This window comes from Rhea americana, unplaced genomic scaffold, assembly GCF_003343005.1.
Source record: "Rhea americana isolate MKP2758 unplaced genomic scaffold, rheAme1 scaffold_112, whole genome shotgun sequence".
In the NCBI taxonomy this organism is placed as follows: domain Eukaryota; kingdom Metazoa; phylum Chordata; class Aves; order Rheiformes; family Rheidae; genus Rhea; species Rhea americana.
The window spans coordinates 370282-389316 of record NW_028185173.1 but is presented as its reverse complement, the minus strand read 5'-3'; the positions used below and the strand labels follow the sequence as shown (position 1 = coordinate 389316).

General features: G+C 37.2%; 1 long non-coding RNA gene across 5 annotated transcripts in view; it reads right to left on the bottom strand.

The window, feature by feature from the left end:
• The window catches only part of LOC146600870 (uncharacterized), a 38450-nt gene extending 19597 nt beyond the window's left edge, over window positions 1-18853 (bottom strand). For 4 of the 5 annotated variants that reach the window (XR_014897140.1, XR_014897144.1, XR_014897141.1 and 1 more), the window contains exons 1-2: window positions 18639-18853; window positions 17824-17967 (exon numbers count right to left, since the gene is read on the bottom strand). This is a non-coding gene — a long non-coding RNA (uncharacterized LOC146600870). Of the gene's footprint in view, window positions 1-14122; window positions 14160-17823; window positions 17968-18638 lie in introns of all 5 variants that reach the window. The other variant, XR_014897143.1, reaches the window with a different exon arrangement.
• Window positions 18854-19035: the final 182 nt, after the last annotated feature.

Here is a 19035-nt window from a genome sequence, read left to right as displayed (position 1 = left end):
GAATATATGGAACGATAAAGAGAAAGACAGAATCTAGATGATGAAGTTGTTAATTCAGGAAGGCAATGAAATATGCATAGCCAGCCTTCCAAATGAATATGCAATAAGAATTATAGGTGACATTACAGAAATATACACRGGTGAAAAGTACAAATAGAGAGTAGAATTTATTCTGAAGTTTAAGGCTGGCTATGTTTTATGTTTATTTCACACATAATTTTTCATTTTGAATCCTTCAAAGTACAATCTCAGTCTTTCAATTCTGTAAGAATTGATATGTAGTTTTTTTACATTGTCTTAGCATCAGCTGCCTTTTGTCATAAAACATAGTGGGTGGGCTATGCTGAAACCAGTAAACTAAAGCATGTTCTGCCTCTACTAAGACAGAGAATTAGCATATAAATGGGACACAGTCAGTCTGGAAGGAACTAAGCCGTAAAGGTGCTGCTCCATAAGCTGAGGRTGCACACAGTGTTCACTGACAGTCCCCAGAAGCTCACCGTGGAGGCTGTGCTCTCAGGCAGTGGCTCTGAGTTACATTTTTTTCATAGGTAAGTGCCCCTCTTGTAGACTATGGTAAGTCACTTCAGAAAGGCCTAGATCTTTCTGCAAGCCATCAGAAGAAGGTTTGAATTAGGTAAGTCTGCTCTAGCGGTAAGGATTACTAAGTATGATAACAGATGTCATGGAAGGTTGTGTGATCTTTGGAGGTTTCTGAGAGCAACAGCAGAGTGAAACCTCTCTCAACAGCTGATCCTGAGATAAGAGTATGGGCTAGATAACATCCTGAGGTTTTTAAAGTGCAATTTTTCTGTGGTCCCTGTCTTTTACTTTCTAAAATCCAGCACCTACCACATTTTAAAGAAAAGAAATTGCATTGAACTTATTATTGTTGACTCATGGTGTTAAAATATTCACTTCCAGTTTACCAAATTTCACATAGAAACCTGAAAGTGTGATGAATACAAACTGTATTCTTGTATCTGYACTCTTGAAACTGTTTTTAAATGAAATAGTTTCACCTTACACAGACCAACTGCAGAGCAGAATTCAAAACAAACTTCTTGCCAGTGTTTTTGTATAGTCCCCTTTTTATAGTCACAAATTACTAGCTCCACTGTATTTAAGAACAAGAAGTAACTGCAGCTGCATTCCCTGCAATAAAAATGCTAAGCAGAAGGTGACCCTTTTTTCAAATAGCAACTAAGTCATCCTGTATTGAAGGAATGAAGGTGAGGTAAACATTTGAGAAACATAGACATTTCAGATAAACTTTTTCTAATTCAAATATAACTTTTTATTTGTCAGTCCGTTACTAGCCCATTCTAGCTCATATATGTCCTCAAATCTAAAAATCTTATTGATGTCCTTTTTATGTATTTCCCAGTTCTTTTGCTTTTGTGCAGCACTTTTGTGAGGTTTAGAGAACAGTCTTTTTCTCTCCCTTCCCATCAAGATTAGCTTTTTATCTTGCATGGGGAAGCTTCCTTGCAAGGACATTTAGCCGATGCCTCTGACAACAAAATAGACTTTCCCATAGATTTCCCAAGAGATAGCTGATGTCAGGCCCTCAGTGCTGCTCTGATGGCCATGGCTGTAAGCCTCCTGGCACCATTTCATTTTAAGTTAGCATCTTTGTATCATAGCAACATAAGAGAATGCTAATCACGAAGAATACAGCGGGGTTGTGTTACAAAAAACAATTGGAGAATTCCAGAATCTACTCTGATGTTTGAATGATCTGTACGTACCATTTCACAAAGCAGCTTTCCTAGATGGGATACACAAATTACAATATTTTAATTTTAAGTCAGTTTCTAGATGAGCATAACAACCTCTTTCTGCCTTAAAATGAGCTAAACTATATCACTCTCTCCTCAGTCATGCAAGGAGAGACAAGTTCCACAATGTTATTGTGAGGAGGGCAGGTCAGCCGGTTATTTTTAGCTCAAGCTAGCACATTTAGCAACTCCCACAAGAGGAAACATTCTTTACCTACAGCTGATTAGCATTCAGAGCTGCACAACTCCATCCATTTAAGCGTCAAAACAGTTATTTTAGTCTGATTCTTACAACCAAATGCTTGCTGTTCAGTGTTAGGAAAAAGGTGCACTCAGAAGAAATGGCAGAGCATGTTCCTGATCCAAAAAGCTAATGCAAATAATGATTACTAAAGGCTCTTGTATTGGAGTAACAAGCACACAAACATTAGCACTGGAACACAGTTATCTTCTATCATTGCTAAGACTGGAGCCATTAAAACTCCCAAAKAGTACAGAATAGAATTTTCAGAGTATTTTGTAAGGCTTCTTTTAAATTTTTCGTATATATTTATAATTTTAATGGAAGCTCTCAAGTTCAAAGCCCTTTATTTAGCTGTAGTTAAGATGTTATTTTAGCAGAAGCAGAATTTCTTTTTACTGCCTTCCTTGACCGAGCTGCATAGGTTCACATATCAGAGATGTTATCTTTCTCCCTACTCAGTTAACGAGACACATGAACCCCATGGAGAATGCCAAACTGGCCTCTGGAAAGGCTGGAAGTATGATCCACAGTTCAGTATTAATTGTATACCTTAACAGAGTGATGTGGGGGCATGCTCTCAGAAAGAATCTCACAAAAATTCCTTCTGCTTGCTGCTGCATCTCCTGAATTTATTCCCATTCCAGGATCTGATCTTACCTATCTTAAGTAAGTAAATATACAAAGGAATCATAAAAATCAAGAGACAGAGCAAAGCAAATAATGATTTGTGTGATATTTATACTACATACCTCTTAAAATTGATTACAAAGGTAAACTTAAGACATATTTTAAATTTTTTCATCATTTACCTGTAAAAAACACAATTATCCTTTCCTTCATATGAAAAGAAATAAAACTTATTTAGAATTTGCAAAATATGTCTTTTAATTTTCTTTATCGATCATCCTAATAAATACTTGTTCACAATACTTATGACCATAAAATCTGAATTTTTGGATCCTTACAAACATCAAAAAGTTTATGTTTCACTTTACAATTGCTATAGGGGCTAAGGATTGCATTCATCTGACTCCTTGCATCTTCTCCTGAGCTGCCAGTGTGCCATTTCAAATTCCTGTCCCTTTAAAGAGTTCCTGAAATCTCCTGCCTCCTATGCATCCACATCCTGTGTCAAGAGCACACTCCTGTGCTTTTTTCCCCCCTAAAATTCCAGCTTCGTATCCCATTTCTTTCCCTGTCAAGGTTTCTGCATATCTTTTAGGTCCTTCTTTTTTCTCCTCACTCCCACAAAAATATCTTCTAGGTCTATCTGCTAGTGTTTATCTTTTCCAGCTTCCCTTTACCATACTTCTTTTTTTAGGTCACTCAGGATGATAAGTTTAAAAACTGCATAGTGATCATCAACAGAGAGATGGCAAAACTCTTGTTACTCTGGAAGGTGTTAACAGCTGGGAATAACTGAGGCACCCATTTGTCTTCAGTTACAACGATACTTGAATCTGCTGGATATCTGCCTTTGCCTACTTTTCTAACATTTTGTCTTTCAGTTTCTGCTGAACCCAATAGTCACTTAAGCCTAGAACTCAAAAGTACTTTTGCCTTACGATCAACAGAGAGATACTGTCAGCTAGGGGACCTGCTTTGCTAGGGAAGCAGCATCACTGAAACACTAGGATGCTGGAAAGATCCTAATAAATATATGCTACATAATCTGAGACAGGTGCAAAAAGACACATTATCAGTTGCTCTAATTAATGAAGAATAGAGTTTGATTTATGTGCAGAAATTAATTTAAAAAAATCTAAATGGACCAGTTCTTATTTCCAGATAACTAATTCAGGTCTATGATCCATACTTATATCTCCTTGCTTCTTGAAATAAGCTTTCCATTGTTTAAGGATACTCCTAATAAAACATCTCGTTATTAATATGTAGAAGCTGAGGAATATATGAATTGATTCTGTTCTTTTAAGCATATTCTTTAATAAGGGAGTATTCATAAGATCTTATTGAAAGCCATGAAACATTCATGGATGTTGAAATGCCCTTTTTAGGCAAAATTTAAGAAAATGGTTTTGATTAATAGTAATTATTTGCTTATTCAAGAACTTTTTTATTCCTGTTTTTAAACAGGTTATTTGGTGGTTGTCAGATTATTATTTATGACTTACTGTTTGAACTGAAACTGAGCATTGGAATGACTGCATAATGTGGCCATCATCACTAACATCAAAGTTTATACTGTGGAGTAACTGTTGATACACATTATGTACAATTGTATGCATGAGAAGGAATCAATAATGATTACGGTTTGAATGTAAGAGAGCCTTAATTGGCAGCTAAATACCATGTTTAGTAATTATGTAAATACGATGTGTGTGTGTGTACTTTCTTAAAAGCCCCAAAGTAGCACAGTACAAACACTCTGTGTGGTATACACTTCTCAGGAATAGTGCACTTGGCAAGGGCAGACCAGGCAAGCAAGATAAATCTAGGATTTGGGGACACATGCATATAATTCTGCTCCTATGTCACTGCTACATCAATCACTGTCCAATCACATGAAAAAGTACCAATTCTGGTACCAATACTTCCAAAAGAACAGCTTATTGTTCACTTGTTGTGAACATTTCTGTGAATAAATTTTTTTTGCTGGAATATTTTTGGCAAATAAACACAGAAGAACCATGAACACTGCCAGAGTGAATAAAAACAACACTTTTGGGGAGTGTTTGCTCTAATGCTGGTGACTTTTACTGCTCACTACTTTGTGAAAACAATTAAGACATAAACTCTCAGGCTCAGTTAGAATTTGTATAGTTCTGAACCATCAGGGTAGTTAATAAGTTATGCATTAATTGTATTCTCACCTATATAGACTATCAATGCCCAAGAGACAGATCACATTTCCTCCATCAAAAACATTCTTTCTGCTCTTACACTGACARCTCCAAATCTTCATCATGGAGCAATGTCTACAGTTGCATTAGAATGACCATATGCAGTGGAGTAAAGCTACATAACATTTATTCAGTGTAATAAATGGAAATTTGGGGGACATTTTTTCCACTTTTTCGTCTTGGTTCCTGTTGTGATATTCAGCAGAGTGCCCATCAAAATTAACTATTCTATGATTCTATGAAAAGACATTCAGAAATTCTCAACATTACCAGTATCTTTGTAGATAGATACCTATGTACCTTTGAAGATATCTATCATATTTTTGTTATAGTTTTATTGGTTTCTTTAAAGTAATCATTCTCTTAGTCTGAAAAGTTCCAACTTCTGTAACAGGAAAAATACTGAAAAAGAAAAAAAAAAAGTCCTTAAGTCTGACTTGCAGCCCCTTAATGAGAAGAGAAAAAAAATCTGTCATCTCATTCAGAAGGAAGAAAAAATGCTAGTTTTTTTAAAATGAAATAAATGCTTTCCCTAAACATGATCGCAGTTGACAAAATGCTGGATGTTTAGATGGCAATTATAGCTCTTTCAGAGACTGTCAAATCTTGTCACAACACATGTTATAAATGAGGACAGATTTAGACATCCTTTATGACAGTTATGTGTAGGATGTGGATGGTTGGCAGTTAAATTTCAAATGCAGGGAAATTTTCCTTCCAATAGATCTTTGCTTGTTTATTAAGAGGGAGTTACCGTGCACTGAATCTTGTATCTACCATGTGTAGCTTTTTTTCCTTACAGCTTTTGACATTTCGCTTTAACTTTCTTTGTGACAACCATCTGAGCATTGTTTTAGCTAAAAAGTAATATACAGGGCTCTCGAGATATATGAAATTTTTTAAAGTTCTTGCTGTTTTCATACTGAGATTACAGTTGCAAATGTGTCATATTATACATGGATGGATAGAGAGCAAGAAAGCAAATAGCGCAGACTGCAACAATGAAGACTGAAGGCAGAAGCTTCACGAGGCGCACACAAGCTGGGGTAATGCCCACATCCATCATGTGAGACTCATGAACTGTGATGAAGTATTAGTAACAATAAAAATCATGTGCACAGCAAAGCATAATTTTCATGCTGATAAACTACATGGATGTCGTTAAAGGTCGAACCTGACATGGATTTGTCTCTGATTATAAGAGGTAAAATGGTGTAGGGAGAAGAGAAAGAAGAAGAATCCTGTGGCCATGGAAGGGAGTCCTGGCTGGGTCAGCTAGAACTTTTCTGGAAGCTCCTGGGCACAGCATGCTGGAGCAGCTTAAATGTCACGTTATGAGTGCAGCATCAGCCATTTTGACCACACCAGCCTCACTCTACTAACTAGCACAGGAGGAGTGATAAACTTTGCAGTGACCCTTTCTGTGAAGCTCAGTAAAGAGGTGGGAGCGGCTCCAGGCAGCATCTCGCTGTTAAGTGATACACAGCATTCATTACACTACATGCAGCTAATGGAGCCAGGAAAGCTACARCTCCTTTAGCCTCCACTCCAATTTCTAATAACCCCTTCAAGCACCTGGAAGCATCTCATCCTGAAAGCAACTGGTAAGAGGAAAAAGTCTGTTCACCATTTTTAATCGTTTCACGCTCAAATATGACAGGTTACAGACTAGCTCTTAGGAGTGGTGGTAACCYAGTGAGATAAGTAACTGTAATTCTAACATTTCAAAGAGATAGTTAGGAAAAGATGTCATCTACAATATCAGGACCCTGTGACTTCTATTTAGCTATAGTAGCAGCTTAACATAACGTAGTTATTCACGTGCTTGCTGTTAAGCAGATACTTGAGTAGTTTACTGGATTAGGACCAAAGTGCTCATTGCGTTGGAGGACTGAACCCATAAACTGGGACATTGTGGGCAGCTACACTTTTTGCAGAGCTGAAGTTTTTGTACTTTCTATTTTCGTAAGAGTGACAGTGTTATGTAACTAGCAAATAGATGAACTTGTGTGCATTCTTAAACGTCATAAAATATTCAGAAATATTTGTGAAATTCTATCTTGAGCAATAAAGCTTAAGCCTTGAATTCTGAATGGGTAGCTCTTCTGTTTCTGTCTGGTTACAGACCATTCACTTAGCCCTAATGACATGCATCCAAATAAATGCTTGCTATTTCACAAATGTGAAAACAAATGTACTGTTTCTATACTCTAAGACATCAGCATTTATTGCCTCATTTGTGAAGACAATAGACTTATTTGGTTCGTTTATACTCTACTCAAATACTGTTTTGAGACAGGGACAAGCATCCTGCATCTTGGAGCTCTCCACAAACAGGGTTGTCTATTGCCAAGCACCCTTCCTTCCAGTCACTGAAAAAAATATTAAAGGGTAGAAGATCACAAGATGTCTCAGGCATATGTAATTAATTTACCCACTAGATAGTAAAATGTAACATATTCATTTTTTCATTTGATTTTTGCAGTTACTAACTGACCTGAGTTCTCATGCCTSATCTTGAATTTAGAGGTTGATTTACTATGCATGAATAAATTCTGTCTGACAGTCTCTTTCCTTCTCAATCATTTAATCAATTATGTAATAAAATATTACAAAATATTTATCTATTTTTCTTAAACTACTTCAAACTTGGAGAAAATGCCATGTTTACAAGTATATATTCAGAATAAAAAAATAGCTACTTCAAAAGATAATCTTGAAGTTATGGGTTTGTTATGGGAGTACACCACCTAATTTTAGAGCTTTATCCACAAGCACATTGTGATTATGATGGACCCTCTAAGAAAAAAAGAAGCATTAATAATTTAAGACCTGGAATAATACCAGGAAAGTAATCTTGAGGATTATGTTTGTTGAACTTTTTTTTTTCACACTTTTTCTCCTGTTTTTATTCAGAAACTTTTCATTATAGGAAAATACAGAAAAATATCCCCTTTAAAGATAAAATGAGTAATATATTCATAGCTAATATTTATAGGGAGTCTATGACAGAATTTGATTTTAAAAACTAGAAAAAAAAATTAAATGGAATGGCAAAACTTCCATCTTTAGGTGGAAGCACTTTAAGGGTTCTTTCAATAAATCATTGTCTTTCAGGGTAAACATTTTATTAATGCATAGAGACATAGGTATTTCTAAATTCTACCCRTTCAAAATCCTGATCTCTAAATTCTTATATTAAAAAGATGTACATGTCACAGATAATGGCATGCCCAAAGATGCTGAGGAAGGGAAAGACTTTAATTCCATTCAGCCACTATTTCTGCTCATAGTGTCAAGTTGTTGACAAAGGCCATCTGGATCAAAAAGGAGTTCTTCAATAAAGAGGAGAAATTTAACCCCTSTAGTTCCTTGATGTCAATGCTAAAGTAAACGACTTCCAGAAATCTGAAAGTCCTTTCATATCCGGAAATGACCATCCATTAGGTAATCTTGAAGGTGAAGAACCTTAGCGTGACTCCTGGAATCACATCTGCTCTCTGGCAAGCTACACAATAATTGCATTGTGGAACTAGAGTAAAAGTGTCTGATTTAAAGTTGTTGTATTTCATTGAAATCAGAAGGAAAAAACATGTTAATGATGGCTGAATGTTTCATATTTATTTGAAAGTGTAATTGTAGATTTGGATGCTTAATTCTATGTACCTGTATTTGAAAGGCTTTGGTATAAAGCAAGATCTAGCACTACATACCAAAGCAATCACTGCATAACTTCTTGCCCTCTAGCTGCCCGCAGCTTGAATCTAGATGTTACTTTGTATTTCAGCTTCTCATGTCTTCTTTAAAGACCACCTGCAATTCCTGATATATGTAATCTGCTTCTCATGGTTGGAGCTGTTTAGAATCATAGAATTGATAAGGTTGGAAGGGACCTCTGGAGATCATCTAGTTCAACCCCAAACAAGTGGCCTGTACGGGGACTGAACCCACRACCTTGGCATTATTAGCACCATGCTCTAACCAACTGAGCTAAACTRCATCTTTAGTCTCAGCACTGGCCCAAAAATCCACAGGATGATTTTAAGATATTCATGCTCAGTATACAAAGAAATCCTAAAGAGTTGCTTGATAATTTTTTTGAGGCATTGGGTAAAAGTATAACAAACATTTGTTCTTTGAGCAGTGCATTGGGACAGGTTGACAACTTAAACATATCATAATGAGCTCAGTGAGGAGGTAAAGAGCAATAATAAAAACACTGGACAAATGTACTTGGGAAGTTTGGTATTAGAAAGAACAGCTGAAATAAGTCAAATACCTTGGATCTTATGGTTATCAAAAAGTCAGTAATCATTGTTTTGTTCAGTCATTGTCTGAAGAGTCACAAGCAGACCTGACATGTTCTGGACATCTTTACAAAGACCATTATTGATCATTTTCTCACTAATAAGCAGAGGCGACCACTGGTCATAATGTGAAGATGCACTGAGATGCTAAACTTCAGATCAGTCCTCAGCTTCTGCTGACAGAATTACTTTTCTGCTTTCAGATTCCCAGTGCATGCAGCAAAATATTCCCCATTCAAACAGTTTTATTGGAACTGGGTTTTGGAATGTTTTCTAAAGAAAATTACTATTCTATGGACTGACAAACAATTAGAATTTCCCAATTTATCATCCAATAACTATGTATCCTCATTTGGTTTCATTGGGGTGACAATGTCCAGATTTGTAGTAAAGATTCAGCCTTTCAAACATCAGCCACAGGTAGGAGAAAAGATGCTTAAGAAGCTGAAAGAAGAGCATGAATTTCTTTATAAGTGACAATATTGAAAAAATCTTTTAGTTCCAAATTACCAATATTCAGCCATCATTGACTACTACAGCATTCCACAAGAACATCGCCTTTAAAGCCAGCAGGATTTGAATATATTCTTCATAGATCCTTTTATTATGCCTAGATCTGTCTGTACTCTAGAATTTGAATGCTCTCCTACTATTAAAATACAAAAATAAAATAACTATACAACAAATATGCAAACAGCTTTGTTAGGCTTTGGCACTAAGCCAAAAATGACTTGCTAGAGAATGGAAAAAAGTCTTTGCTCATATCGTATTTAAGCAATTTTACATATCTTGGCTTGTTTAGGAAAGTGTGGAGAGAAGTACAGATGACTGGAATGATTTGATTTTGTTTTGTATAATAAAAAAATAATCATGAGATCTTTGAGTTGTCAACCTGTCCCAATGCTCTGCTCAAAAAAAAAATGTTTGTTATACTTTTACCCAATGCCTCAAAAAAATTATCAAGCAACTCTTTAGGATTTCTTTGTATACTGAGCATGAATATCTTAAAAAAAAAAAAAAAAAAAAAAAAAAAAAGGCATAACCTATACTTCCACCTAGTTCCTGAAGAAAATTAAGTTGTTTTGTACGGTAATCCTTCATATATTTAGCTATAGTTTTGACTATTTATGTAATATATAGGATGAACACTCATAAAGACGAATGTATATACTGTTTTTTTTTTTTTACAAATAACACTAGATATAAACTTTTCCCTCAGTAAATCCTTGCTTAATATAAAGCTTTACAGATGAGTTTAAGATTTTCCAGAGTTTTACTTGGAGTGACTACTTAAGTTGCATGACTGTATTCCTTATCAAAAAAATACATGATACTTCTTTCATTTGAGCAGACCAACAGAAATAAATATGCATGTAAAATATGAGTTTTGTAACAAATTATGCTACTATTATTCTTTTAATCTTATTTCTAAAATGATCTGGATATTCTCTAGTAGCTATACTGCATGCAGAAAAGATTTAGGGCAGAGATCATAGTTCCTTTGCCTTACATACAAAAGGCAAAAGTATAGAAAGAACAGGCTTTCTCTATTTTTTTTTTCTACTTCTGTAATTCTAGTACTATAAACTGGTGCAATATGGGAAGTTTCAAAGGCTATGCACAGGTGAATTTTGCTATATTCCTAAATTCTTTCTTTTTCAGGGAAAAGGCTGCAGAAGGCCGAGAAAAAAATCTTTCATTTGCATGCACGCACGCACACACACACACACACACTCCAGTTGTCACCTGTAACCTAGAATATATTTGTGTGTGTTTAAATGTTATGAATGCATTTATATATACTTATACATTTATAGATACTTATGTATATTACAAAATTTTATGCCATGTTGAACCAGTTATGAACATTCTTTCTAATATATAACACAAAGAAAGATATAACTAAACCTCCAGAACCCTGAATATTTTACTCTCATAAAAGAGGTGGTATTCACTGATCAAGTATATTTTTCTTTTCAGGGTACAATACATTGTGTGATTTTTTTTTAGAAATTGGGCACTTATGCAATATAGTGAATATGGGTGTCCTCTATACAATTATTCAGTTATATTGAAAAGAAATGGTAGGTGATAAAAATTAAAGGTAGTCTTCCAGTCAGCAACATTTCCTGATTTTCTTTAGCTAAGAGAAAATAGTTGTGGTAAAAAAACAAAAATAAAAGTATGAAACACAGCAGAGGACACAAAACATTAAACCGGAGTATTAAAAATAGGTGAAGTATTATTTTTTTATATGTAGGATACTTCTTGTTAATTTTCATTTCTGACTTTCCATACAAATCATATCAGAGTTGTTGCAAGATCATCATTTTTTAAAAATCAAAACCATTAGTATTGTCAGTGTCCACTTCATACTATAGTTTTGCGACTGCAAAACATTGCATGTATCCGCTTCATACTCTTAAACATAATATATCTGCATATCCACTTGCAATTGGATACTAACTTTAGGAGACCAGAATTTATGTAAGATTAGACTGATCTCTCCTTGATGGCCTACATGTGAGAAGTTTTTTCTGTCAACTTGATTGATAAAAAAAATCACCTGCAAGACTTCTTGTAATAAAAAGAAACCTGGTAAAGAATGAGTAAAGGAGAGCAGACACTTGGGTGGGATTCATCTCATCTAATTTAGGCTCCTATATTTGAATGGGAAGAATTGCTCCATCGAGGTATTTCTCTGTATTGCCTGAAAAGGGAGTCTAATTTGGAGGGAACAAGTTTCACTTTCTGTGTGAAAGCTGGATGCTGCTGTTTGTAGGATGTGCCTGTTGGAGGATGCTCATACAGTGCAACAGAGAAGGAAATGTTCTCTGAAGTTCATCAGAGAAGGGAAGGTTTGATGCTGCAGGCACTGAAGTTCTGTGACTCCCTTTGGTTTTGATAAGAACTGATGGTGCTTTACATTTCATGTGATCAGTTTAGCCTGTTGCCTTCCCCATGTGTGCTGAGTGCCTGCTGCGAGGTGCTGAACAACTTCAAATCTCATTACAGTCATTGAATAGAGCCCTTAGCTATCTCATGAGATGAAGTTGCACTATTTATACTCTGAGAACATATGCATACTGTACTATTAGTGCTAATATTTTTGTCAGAACACTTTTTTAAAGTAAAAAGTGAGAACATTTGTGGGAAGTAATCACAAAACAGAGTTGACAGCTCCTTCCTTCTCTTATTCAGTTGCAAATGTTTTTCCTTTCAACAGATTATGAAATGTAAATGGAACTGGTCATTTTCAGAAACGAGCATTATTTCGTTGATAATATGTGAATACCAAAAGGGAGCCGACAAGGTTAAGGCCAAGTAGAAACTAATCATATCAAGGGGCCTACAGTGCTAACAGAAATTGAAAGAGGAGCCACAGCCTGACAGCAATACCTCTGAGAGAAGCACATGCTGCCTTTGCCCAAGTTCATGAGCACTAACGGGGGGCTAAGCCCCTCTGTTCCTTCTCCACCTGCCTAGGAGTTATGTCTTAATTTTTATCTCAGTAGCCTTCAAAAGTCATGGACATCAATACGAAATATATATYTTATTGTTAATAACAAATATAATTACAAAATTATCCTATGCCTGTGCAATTATCTAGAAGGAACTGTTTAACTGAGGAACTGTTTAACAGTAGAGCTAAGCCCTACYGTGCTGCCATGCTAATGGAATCCATGCTTAAGTCAACAAAAGCAACAGCAAACAGCTACAGCTACAGGTCACGCAGCCCAGTGGGAAAGCCAAGTCAATGATAACCCTCCCAAGGCTGTGAACTGTGGAAGAAATGCTCTCCTTCCATGGGCACTGTGGTTCATACTGCCCTCTTTCTAATCAAGCAATGGGATATTAAGAAGGAAAGTTACTAAGGAGTGACATCTCAGGACAAGAAGGAACAGTCACAGCAAGGAATAATAATGCCATCAAATCATTTTTCCYCCTTCTCCCAGAATGGGGAGAAATTTGCTCAGACATTCATACTGTTGGTCATGTTTGATCATCAATGAATCATCGTCATGCCCAAGCTGCCTGCATAAAGCTTGTTGACAGAGGCTCCCAACAGCAACCTCTGCCTGTTCCTCATCACAACTCTGTCATCACCATAGTGCGTGGGATAATAAAAAATGAATGACAGGCAGAAAGCTGAAAAAAATCCTACCTGATGAATCAGTTATAGTGAGAAAGTTCTATGTAATTTCAGGCTCACCCTTTCATTCAGAATCAGCTATGATCTTCTAATGCAGTTAACTGTAATAAGCGCGTGACACAACCAGATGCAATCGTCCACCCAAATAAGCATGAGCTAGTCAGATTTCAAGTCAGATTGCTCCTTTGAGAGTTCCTCTTCTCAACTTAGATGTATCTTATTTTAAAAGAGTAGTTCAGTTAGAAAGTGAATAAATTTGCTTATAATATTCTTTATCTGCTAACATTGACTGTGAGGGAACAAATAAGGCATACCAAGTGCAAAGGTAGGATATTTTAATTTTTTAACTATAAAACTTTTATAAAGACTGATGCATACTGGAATGTTGTAAGCTAGATATATTTATGATCTGTGGGCAGTTCTTGATATAGTTATGATCTATCTTTGCTTGGATAAAATCCATTTTCTATTCAGGATAAGTGAAGGAGTATTTTACTGTCTGCTAGCTTAGTAAGAGCTGAAAGAATAGAAGCTACCTTCCAAATCATGGATCAGCATGACAAGGTTGAAATAGGTGTTCAGTCCTGTAATCTGAGATATATATCATGACAGGTAAATACAAATACACTTCTTTGGTGGAACTATATGTGGTATGGCAGGAGTAAACAAGGACATCAGGAAATTAAGGAGAAAGCAAGAAAACACACATTATGCAAAGAGGATGTGGAGTGATAGCTTGCTGCAGAGCTAAATCAGACTCAGAGTAAAGACAATACCTGAGTCTCATAGTCAGGATGACTCCAGGTAAGAGACCTAGATCAGAAAAAGCAAAGAGACAGAAATCAGAACAGAGTTAGGAAACCTGAAGTATCACTTGCACCRGTATAATGGGACATGCCAACGTCYTCAACACGAAGTGTAGATAAATGTGGCACCTCAGTAGCAGAAAAGAGAGGAAAAAAAAGGTATGAACAAAAAGCAGGTAGGACTGCAATATCGTCAGGATCAGGACAGAACTGGATTCAGCATCAAGACTGAAGGGCAATATCGGAAAGCTAGGAAAGGGCTCAGTTCTGGTTAGTTTAAAGCTATCAGGGAATCTTTGCACAGATATCCACTTCATAAGTCTTTAACCTGGATCCTCTTTTGATAGGAATGATTACTTGTTCTGCATGGCTCAGTTAAGCTGCTGCTCATTTCAGCACAGTATTAGGAGGGCACTTGAAAACCTTTGCTTAGTAGTGAGTGAAAGAAACAGTTTGGGGGCACAGTGCTGCTGCACAAATGTTGTATGAAAACTTGGAGCTCTGAGAAAGTAATCTTTCTCCTGTCACTCATTGTACTACTTACCAAATAAGTACCATTATTTTTTACAAGGAGGTAAGATTTGTGTACATTCTCTGTATACAGGACTGGATCAAAACCACTTGATTCTATCATGTTTCTGAGAAACAACCCATGGATTTCCAAATACTGGTGAACCATTGGCACTAAACAAAGGGGATAATAACAGGTTTAATTTTAAGTACCTGAACAGTCCTATCAAATGTAGACATTCCTGAAAGCATAGAGACTGAGGCCGCTAATCACACATTAAATATCTCCACTGTGCAGGAAATATATTTTCACAAGTCATTTAAGTATACATAAAGCTATTCTTGTTAATGTTAGCAAAATAAATTCCTATTATCTTTAAAATGATAGCAACTATGTTGATTTTTTTAGATTGCCTACTTCTGTAGCAGTTAAGTGGTTATTTACCAGTTGCGCAAAACTATCTGATCAGCTAAACCACTGTTCTTTTTTACAAAAAAAAGGTAAACACTTTCTATATAACAAAACCAACAATTATATTCAATCTGAAACACATAATATTTTAATCTTTATGAGCCATCAAGTAAGATATTTTACTAAYGCCTAGCAGTCTCATCCAAAAGACCTTTTAACTAATTCTCAGTCAGGCTAACAAACAGCACAAGTAAGTTACAACCTTCCCCAAAATTCCTATGTTTTTCTTAGAGAAGAAAAGCAAATCTTAAAATTTTAGAGAAGAACATTGGTTCTAATGTGAACTTCCTCAGTAAAACACTAGTAAGAGCATATATTCTTGAAAGCATTAATATATGTATAAAACATACATAATTTCACAACACTGCTCAGAAGAGGACACATTTTTAGGTACTTGGTACATGGATGTTCTTTATAAAATTCCCAGTACCAGTTGATATTTTTAGGAACTTCATTCCCTTAAAAAAAAAAAAAAAAATCTGACCTGAAGCATCTGAAGGATTTAGCTGTATAAGGTGACAGATGAAAAGTATTTAGTATTGATTTCCACAGAGTACAGCATGCCTTGTATTTATCAGGACTTTGAAGATAAGAAGCAGGATCATGAGTTCCATTCAAAACTGGACAAAAACTTAAAGAATAGACAACAGTGAAGTTTGGGGTGCTTATTCATCTTACTCAGAAAGTAGGTGCTTGCCTCCCTGAACTTCAAGGTGAATGTAAGAATCATCTCTGTAAAGTACATCTTGTCAGACTGCTCTAGATGTGACTAGAAGTATAGTTGAATTGCAAGATTTCACCAAAGAATAATTGAAGCCTCTTGACTGTCAGAGATAATGAAAAGGATTTGCTGTCTGACAGTCCAGGAACAGAAACACATCAAAAAGAACTAATCGTTTCAGCAAAGAGCTGGCATGTAACATCAACTAATGGGGCAGACTTAGCTTTTGTTCATTCCTCAACGTTTTTCACTGACAAGTGTTATTTTCATCTTATTCAGATCCATGTTAATAAGCATTTGCACACTGCAAGTACAGTGTTGTTATATTTTAAGGATCTTTTCTGTTCATTCCAACAGGAAAATAACTTTTTGTGAAACTATGCACTGTGTTGGAAAGGGGCATAGCTGAGTATCATCTTAATTCTGATAGTAACAGTAAAGAACATCCTACACATTTCCCTTCAATATCATAGTGAAGGATTTGTCCTGAACCCAGGTTGGATTGCAGGCAGACTCTTTAAATTCTTCAGCACAGCAATGCTTTGGTCAACTCTCCKTGTTTCAAGCATGACTTCCTGAGCTGTTACAACTCTGTGCCTAAATTAGCTTTCAGTGAAGGCATGACACCTCAGAGAAAGAACTACTCTTCCACAGTATAAATGGTAATAAAATGTGTGTTAATGTGGCAAAGAGTTTATCAAATGCTATGAGGTTTTTCATTGTTYTCAGTATTTTCAGTGCTTCTATTTGACTGACAAAAACAAGGGGGAAAAGTTGCTTTTTTTTTTTTCCCCCTCCTAGTTCCTTCAGGCTTTTCTTCTGAGGAAAAARTTGGAAGAACATATAATTGAATGTAAGACAAAACATGAAGCTTTTATTATAGACTTTTTCTTATTGTCCCTCATAAATGTATTGCTGTAAGTGAAGAGCTAGGGGGAAGACAAGCTTTTCTGTTCCAGTAGGGTTTCCAAAACCTTTCTTGGTCCTCTCATCAACAACCTTACTCATCTTCTGTGTCACAAATATACATGTTTTCTTCCCATTTGAAAACCCAATTATTGTAAATTACAGTGTATGTATGTGAGGGGTATCAAAGGCTTAATGGTCAGCAGAGATGCATTCACAATATGGTAGAGAAGAAGCCATGAGGATGATGCAAGTCTCTTTTTTAGGGATGAAATTGTTTTAAGGAATTAAACATCTCATCTCAGGCTTTATAAATTAAACTTATAAATTACAATGCAGACTTACCACATTCTCTTCTCACCCCCATGTCTTTCAGTAAATGTTTGTGTAACTCAAAGTTACAGTGGTAAAATGGGGAACACTACATTTGAAAGAACAGCTACATTCACTCCAGCAAAATACATCAGTCAAGTCTGTAATTCCTTTTTGATCAGTAAGGATTAGCACTAGTTAATGCATATAATATATATTAATGGAATAGCAATACCTAGCAAAAGCTAGATAAAGGGCACCTGGATATTACCATGCAACATTTGACTGTATTTATTGGCACAGAGTGGAAAAGAGTAGAGCAAGCACAGTAGTAACCAAAACTTGAAGGTGTCTTGGAGACACTTTCCTGTCATTTTCCACCTGCATAAGTTCAGAAGTTCTTAACAAAGTGTTAGAATAGTGACTACTTTTTTGAATATCATTCTAATGCTGATGCTTCTTTTGAGTAGACAGAGGACAAGACTACCTAATGAAGTAAAAGTACAGCTCAAGTTGAAAAGCATGTATTTGTCAGAGAAGCAGTGCTATGTGATTTGATCAGCTGATTCAGACTTAGATCTGTCACTCCATAGTACTCCATGACTCCATACCATTAAAATCAATTCCCAAATTGAAAAACAAAACAAAACAAGGAGATTCCTCTCCAAGCTGAAATACACACAGAAGCAGTTTTATTTCTAATTTTGAGAAATAAGATTAGAGGGATACACACACACACAAATTGCTTACCACATTTGAATTTTCATCTGTTACAACCCTTGAGCAGTCAGTGACATTCAGGCCCCCAAATTCTAAATCTCTATCGACCAGCTTTATCTTCACCGATCTTGGAAAAGACAATTTTAGGCAGTTCTTTTGGAAAAAAGTTAGTATCTGAAACAGTGGAAAGAATAAGTACAATCGGTCTTAAAAAATTAAGAACTTTATCATTGAGTAAAATACGTAATTTAACTTCCACAGTAGTAAGTGGAAGATATAGAAATACAAGCTCCAAAGGATTTCTGTGAAAGACTGCAAACAGAAGTTTTGGATTGCTTTGATTTCCAAGAACTATGCTTCTTTGAGGCTGCCTTTCTGGAAGGGCAGATATAAAAGCACACTCCCTTCCTTCCCAGTAATGACAAAATCCATCCGTAAATTCAGACGGAAATAAATGCAGTTAAAACAGACTACACGTCCTAAACTGCCTCATATGCCATATAAAACAGTATTAGGAAAAGGGAATTCTGGTGGTTGTTAACAGTTCGGTCGGGAAGACGAGCATCATCATCCTCTAGTTGGGAACACTTAAGACCRATAAAGAGGTTTTAGAGAGGGGAAAGCAGCGCACGGGCGCACAGCGCTGCAGGACCGCGGCACCCCCGCAGGATGYGGCGGCCGAGGGGGAACACCCCACGGGCCCGGCGCGTGGAGGCCGGGCAGCAGCCTGCCCCACGCCAGCCTCCCGCCCTTCCTCTGGGGCAGGGTGCKTCGCCTCCCTCGAGGTTTATTTGAGGGACGTTCCTAGTGGAAGGGCGGCAGGAGGCACGAGGGAGCCCAGGCACCTCTCCGGGAGCAGGTTACGAGCTGGTTATCCCTGTGGAGGCCACCGGGGCCTGGGCCAAAGCCGGCGCGGCCGTCCCGGCCCTGCGGGCCCTGCTCCTGCCAGCCCGAGGGCGAAGCCCTTGTGGCCGCGCAGGACGGCGCTCACGCGTGGGGGGGCGGGGGGGAAGCAGGGCCGGGCCGCCCTTTCTGGCGGGCGAGGCGCCCCTCGGCTCGGCTCGGCTCGGCTCGGCACAGCACGGCTCGGCTCGCTCGCCCCCCCAGCGGCAGCGGCGGGGAGCGCCGCGCAGCCCGGCGGCCTCTCCGCCTCCCGCTGCCGAGCGGCTATTTTTAGCCGATCCTCCTCGTGTCGCCACGGGCTGCGCTCGCAGCGCCCAGCCCTCGCCAGCTGCCGCCCCG